Consider the following 6,790-nt stretch of genomic DNA (forward strand, 5'->3'; position numbering starts at 1 on the left):
AGAAGAAGAAGAAGGAAGAAGAAGAAGAAGAAGAAGAAGAAGAAGAAGAAGAAGAAGAAGAAGAAGAAGAAGAAGAAGAAGAAGAAGAAGAAGAAGGAAGAAGAAGGAAGAGGAAGGAAGAAGAAGAAGGAAGAAGACCAGTGATCTATTAAAAACATTTTTCATTAATTTAACATAAATTGAATACAAATTTTAGGCTACAGGTGAAGGCCTAATTACAAGAACACTGAGACCATATGAACCATGCCCAATGCTTTAGATTTTTAGGGTAATAAGACAGCATGAATTTCAGTGGTACTTGCAGGTACCATCTTCAAACCTCAGGAAAGCTGCAAAGATAAGGTTGCTTTTTAAAATCTGCCAAGTTATAAGCCTGCCTTTTAGACATCAGGTATCCTAGGGACTTAAAGTGGTCCAGTCCCCACCCTCACACGCATACACATCTCAAGTGCACATGTTAAATTTACTTCTTGTCCCTTAAAATTTTCTGTGGTTTAAACTCTGGGCAAATAAAATATTTTATTAGGGGGAGCCGGGGAGAGGGAGATGGGAAGGAATGGTAAGGGGAAACAAAGGAGGAGGCAACAATGCTTGATAAGAAATGTACTCATTACCTTGCTCATGTAATTTTAACCCCTCTGTATGGTTTTTTCACAATAAAAATATTTTATTAGAACTTTCAGGATTTGGCATTGGAAAGCATAGGCAATGAACAAAAGCATCAGGTACAGAATTTAAGTCCTGGACTTGGACAAAAAAGGAAACAGCAATTAATCATTGCTGTTTCAGAAAATTACTAGAAAGACTGTATTTATCCTAAGGTAACAGAACTATAAAATATTTTCTATTAATCCAAAATTTAAAACTTCTAAAAGTAACAAACACATTAATTGTATACATTTTAAATAAAAACCAATCAGAAAGATAGTGAAGAAGCTACCGTACAACTTTCTCCATTCTACAAATATAGTCTACAAGTTTCCTTTGTTCATTGCAGCTGTAACAAAAAAAATCTATTGGATGACAGCAAGGTCCTTCAACTTTCAACAGGCTATAATTGATTATGAGTCTATTAGATATATTTCAAAAAGGATAATGGTGGCCCACATCTATAATCCTAAATACTCAGAAGGTTGAGATCTAAGGATTGCAGTTCAAAGCCAGCCTGGGCATTAAATAAAGTCCCTGAGCAACTTATATCCAATTCACCACTAAAAAGCTGAGAGTGAAGGTGTGGCATCAAGAACTTCTCTCATAGCTCATACTGACTGTCACATCATCATATACCATGCAGCATTTTGTATTAATTTTTAATGTCTTACAGGCAGAATTTTACCATTATTAGAAAGCTATTTACAATCTTGAATACAAGAACAAATTTAAAACTTTCAAATTATGGCACAATTTTCTACTCTCAACTGATTAGTCCCTTCCCACATATCTTTTGTTATTAAACAAACACATTTTGAATTTTTTTTTTGTAACTGAGAGATAAACTAGTATTTTTGTTTTTATGCCAGTCCTGGGGCTAGAACTCAGGGCCTGGGTACTGTCCTTAAGCTTTTGTGTTTAAGACTAGTGTTCTTAGCACTTTAAGCCACAGCTGCATTTCCAGCTTTTTGGTGGTTAACTGGAGACAAGAATCTCATGGACTTTCCTGTTCAGATTTGCTTTAAACAGTGATCCTCAGATCTCAGCCACTTGAGTAGCTAGACTTACAGGATGAGCCACTGGTACCTGGTTTGAACTATTTTATTATTATTATTATTATAGTCCGTCATGGAACTTAAACTCTGGGCCCTGAGTTCAAGCCCCAGGACTAAAAAAAAACTGTACATAAAATATAAAATTGTGTCATAGTAATCTTTATGTCACTGAAGAAAATTCTGAAAGCTGGTCATGGTGCTACAAGCCTGTAATTACAGCATTTGAGAGGCTAAGGCAAGAGGATCTTAAGTTGGAAGTTAGTTAAGTTAGTCTGGATTCTAAAGCAAAAAAACAGCTGGGCACAGGTGGCTCAAGCCTGTAATCCTAGCTATTCAGGAAGCTGAGATCTGAGGACTGCAGTTCAAAGCCAGCCTGGGCAGGAAAGTCTGTGAGATTCTTATCTCCAATAAACCACTCAGAAAACAGAAAGTGGTACTGTGGCTTAAGTGGTAGAGCACTAGCCTTGAGCTGAAGAGCTGAGGGACACTGCTCAGGCCCAGACTTCAAGTCCCAGGATCGACAAAAATAAATAAATAACAAAAAACAAAGCAAAAAACTTCAAGACCTTCCAGAGGGATGCTTTTATTAATGCAGATAATATGTTGAATTTCTATTTAAATAGAGACAATATCTATTCTTTCTTATAGTAGCAGCAATGTAAACAAATCCTCTGAACACTATTACAAGATGGAAGATTTGTCCTTTTCAATCATAAAATATAGGATAAAATGGTAATTTCAGTGTGAGACAGTTTAGCAATTGTAAACTACTTGCTTCATCTATTTGGATAAGAATGCAAATAGCTTTATCCATAAACCCTACCCTCTTCTTATAATTAGTTTCTAATTTTCCATTTATTTCATGGAAATACCAGTTTCCTGTCCTAGACAAAATGTCAAGGGTCAGCGTGGTGCTTGGTATGTAGAATGGGGTTCAATATTTTTGAATGAGCAAATTACTGAAGGAAATGAACACAATGGGTTTTCAAATTCTTAAGAAAGCTATTATGTCTATTATGTACTCTGGCACTCTTCCATGTCAATCATGAAGTGTTTCCTTTCCTTTATCCCAAAATGCCTCGGTGGCTATTCTTCCTTCAGTTAGAAACACAATGTGTAATTACCCAGATCTTGATTAAATCTCATTAAACAACAGAAGATCAACTTTTTCTCCTGAAACCTTCCTTATGTCTCTAACATGCTTCTTCTACAGACTGAATCTAGTTGAAGATGTTTGAAGATAAAGTTGAGACTAAGGTCTGTCTCCAGGTTATTTGAATTTCCATCCCTACTTATAAGACTATAATGTGTGGGCAATATTATCAGCATCACACCAACAAATATACATCTAACTACTGCAGCTATAACTTTTTTTTTTTTGAGGTCCAGTCGTGGGGCCTGAACTCTGGGTCTGGGCACTATCCCTCAGCTCTTCAGCTCAGGGCTAGTGCTCTACACTTGAGCCACAGCACCACTTCTGGCTTTTTTTTTTATTTTTTTGCTTATGTGGTCCTGAGGAATCGAACCCAGGGCCTCATGCAAGCGCTCTACCACTGAGCCACCTTCCCAGCCCTTCAGCTATAACTTTATAACAATGGGGAAAACATTTTTTAAAGCCACAAAATACAGTAAATTGAGTTTAAGTGCTTCTGTGTATAAAGCATCTTCACTTTTTATTCATCATAGTACATTCCTGAATTAGTCTACCAAGAATATCCTTGTCAGCATTTTTCTGAAAAAGTTAATTCTTAAGTTTTTATGATGTCCAGAAATGCTGAGAATTTAGTTTGTTTTTATAATGATCTTTTTTCTTTGCCCCAAAGCCAACCTTTGTAGAATCTTCCTATTTTATGGCAAACCTATCCCTCATTCTTAAGTCAGGATGATTGGAAGATTCACTTCCTATTTTCATTAGACTACTGAGCCTATGTCCAGCCTCTCTCATCTTCATCATGTAGCTGCATTTGAATCTAGCACCATGTTTGTTCTGCCTAATTCTGTAGGGAAACATCTTTTTCTGTTAGAAAAAAAGCCAGGATGCCTTTCTCTGTGCTTCTTCCATTCCAAAACCAAATTCAATAAACATTCTTAAACCTTTGCAGGGAATTTTCCTTCACTTTAAAACAGCTAATGTGGTGCTGGTGCTAGGGATACTCTGCCCTCAGACAATCCAAGTAGCAGAACATTCTCTGCAATACGACAACCCAAAATAGTAATGTAAGTGTGGCGGGCAAGTTTGGTTGTATGTAAGTATCTATATTTTATTCTTTTAGTCCGAAGAGAAAACTGTATTGCTTAAAAAAAAAAGAGGAAAGAGAATTAGGGAGATACATTTTAACTTTCTAAGCTACATAATAACTACTTGTGTAGTATCAGAATGTCTCAATTTCCATTTTGAGAGTCTGCAGTAATAAGTACTTGATTGAAAAAAGTTAGATATTTACTGCATAAACACAAAACTCTACAGAAAAAAATGGAAAGAATTTCATACCAAAATGTTTAAAATCGCTTTCAAATTTCCCGATGTGCTAAATTAAGGACAAAACGATTAAGGTTCCAAAAATACAAAGTTTCACCTCTTTTGGATAAATACTGAATCTGATGGAGATTGGGAACATTAACACGTTTGGAGGCAAAGCTGATGCCAGCAAAATCATATAGCTTTTTCCTTGTTTGCACCAGACGCTGATTTTGAAGATTACGTGTTCTCATCCCCACTTCCACCCTGCAAAACCTTAACAGATCAGGAATACAAGTAGTGCAGGACTTTAGATTGTATTTCCTTGTGCATTTCACAGCTCAGCAGTTTGATAATGTTTAAAACAGGGAGGAAGTTTTTGGAAAATACAATCTTCCAAGTTACCAAGCTGTTTTACTTCCAGTTTCAAAAGGACTAGGAATGACCCAGTTACTAGTAGAATTTACATCACTTCAAATTTGACCTTGAAACTTTTTTTTTTTGGCCAGTTTTGGGGCTTGAACTCAGGGCCTGGGCACTGTCCCTGAGCTTCTTTTGCTCAAGGCTAGCACTCTACCACTTGAGCCAAAGAGCCACTTCTGGCTTTTTCTGTGTATGTGGTGCTGAGGGATCGAACCTAGGGCTTCATGCATCCTAGGGCAAGCCCTATACCACTAAGCCACATCCCCAGCCCTTCACTATCTTTTAAAAGGCAGTATGAGGGGAGAGGGGTGTGTGTATCTATACTACCTTTTTTAAGCTCCAGCAGTCACTTGTCCATCTTCATCCATGTATCTTCCCTTAAAAAAGTTAGGTCTATTAGCAATTCTTTCCCCTCCAAGGACAGCAGAAATGGTTTATTTGGAAGCAGGTATTCGAAAGCTCCAAGAGAGCAAGTGTCTTTTTGTGTAGGGATGGGGGGGGGTGGGGGACGGAGCTACTGGCGTTTGAACTCACAGCTTAGGAGCGCTGTCCCTACATTCTTCCCCCCCCCCTCCGTTCATGGCTGGCGCTCTATCATTTGATCCACAGTTTCCCCCCACCCCCGGCTTTCTGTGGTTATAAGGAGATAAAAAAAATCTCAAAGACTGCCTGGACTGGCTTCGAACTGGGAACCTCAGATGCCAGCCTTTTCAAAGAGAAGGAAGGATGACAGGTGTGAACCATTCGGCAAAACCCAACAACAACGGAACTGGCGAATAGACGTCTTTAAGTGGCAGCGCGGGAGGGAAGGCAGGGAGTGGGAGAAGCACCTCCATCCAGACCCAGCCCTAGAGGCTCCCCCCTCCCCCCCCCCCCCAAAGCCCCGCAGGGAATGTCTGAGCCGGTCCCACCGCCGAGTGCGGAGGGCGCTGCGGGCGCCGAGCATCCCAGCGCCCCAGCCTGCATCCCACCCGCAGTCGCCGGGCACAGATCCTGGCCGCGCACCCTGCAAGCCCCAGTGTCTTTCCCCGTCCAGGCCAGGGTCCCAGGCCCTAGGGAACACCGCTCCTTGGGAGCATCTCCGGGCATTCGTGACCACCAAATTCGTGACCCCCACTGGCCCGGGCATCACATGACCCACCGAAACTTCCCAGAGGCGCCAATTCTGAATTCTCCGGATCCGGATCCGCCGCCGCCGCCGCCTCGCGCGCCCCCTCGTCTCGGCCCCTCCGTCCGTCCGCAGCCCCCTCTCCCTCCCTCAGGACCCCCCCTGCGCCCAGCGCCCAGCGCCCTGCGCCCTGCGCGGCGGGAAAACTCCGCCAGGTGTCTCCGGGCCCGGGAGCTCCCGTCGCACGTCTGCTCCCACAGGGAGCCTCGCTCCGCCAACCGCCGTAGCCGCGCGACCCTCACGCACTCACCACCCCGAGCCGGGGCAGCCATGTCAGCGATAACTCCAGACCCCCCCCCCGGGGTCCCACACTTGGGGGACCGCAGCCGCCCGCTCCAGCGGTACGTCAGCGGTGACGTACGCGGCCCCGCCCCTCCGGAGGCCACGCTCTGGCGACCACGCCCCCTCGTCGCTTCTAACCTGAAGGAGCGCGGGCCACCGGCCTCTCCCCCACGCCCGGCACGTGCTCCGCGTGCCGGCAAAGGCCTTCTTCCCGGGGGCCTCCTCACCCGGGACAGGTAAATGCATTCAAGGTTTCTTACCGGTTAGGATGCAAAGCAATTCCTCGCGCTTCGCTATTTCTAGAATTTCTCTCACAACACACGCTGGACTGGTTCCAGCCGTGACGCACGCCAGTTCGGTGGTGGTCAAATCTGCCCAAGTTCGCTGGAGGCACAGAAACGCTTCCAGAAAACTCCCTCCCTCGGGAGCCGCTGCCTGTGCCTGCTCTGACTTGGGCTTCTCCTGAGAAGTAAGATTTAAGGCCTGTCCAAAGTCCCCCCGAATTGCCAAGTCCCAGTTTAAAGTAAAGAAGCGCACCCTGCAAAGGTGGAAACAGGTGTGTGTGTGGGGGGGGGGATGGAGTGGGGCCTGCAGGTACATAAAAAGGAAATGCATTCAGAGTTATACAGCTCTGGCCTTTTGCTCAGTTCTGAGCTAGTTATACCTCTGACCAACCTGCAACGTGGTCCTAAAACCGAACTGAGAGTTCATCATCTTTAAATCAACGGTTATATTCAAGAGAGCATCTTAAAA

At 43.3% G+C, this 6,790-nt stretch overlaps 1 protein-coding gene across 2 annotated transcripts in view; it reads right to left on the reverse strand.

Moving 5' to 3' along the window:
- Positions 1 to 6,057, reverse strand: part of Usp44 (ubiquitin specific peptidase 44) — a 20,406-nt gene extending 14,349 nt beyond the window's left edge. The window contains exon 1 of one of the 2 annotated variants that reach the window (XM_013019778.1): positions 5,729 to 5,795. The gene's annotated coding sequence lies outside the window, so the exon portion shown is untranslated. Of the gene's footprint in view, positions 1 to 5,728; positions 5,796 to 6,005 lie in introns of those variants that run through there. The other variant, XM_013019772.1, reaches the window with a different exon arrangement.
- Between the last annotated feature and the right edge of the window lie 733 nt (positions 6,058 to 6,790).

This window comes from Dipodomys ordii, unplaced genomic scaffold, assembly GCF_000151885.1.
Source record: "Dipodomys ordii isolate 6190 unplaced genomic scaffold, Dord_2.0 Scaffold3, whole genome shotgun sequence".
In the NCBI taxonomy this organism is placed as follows: Eukaryota; Metazoa; Chordata; class Mammalia; order Rodentia; family Heteromyidae; genus Dipodomys; species Dipodomys ordii.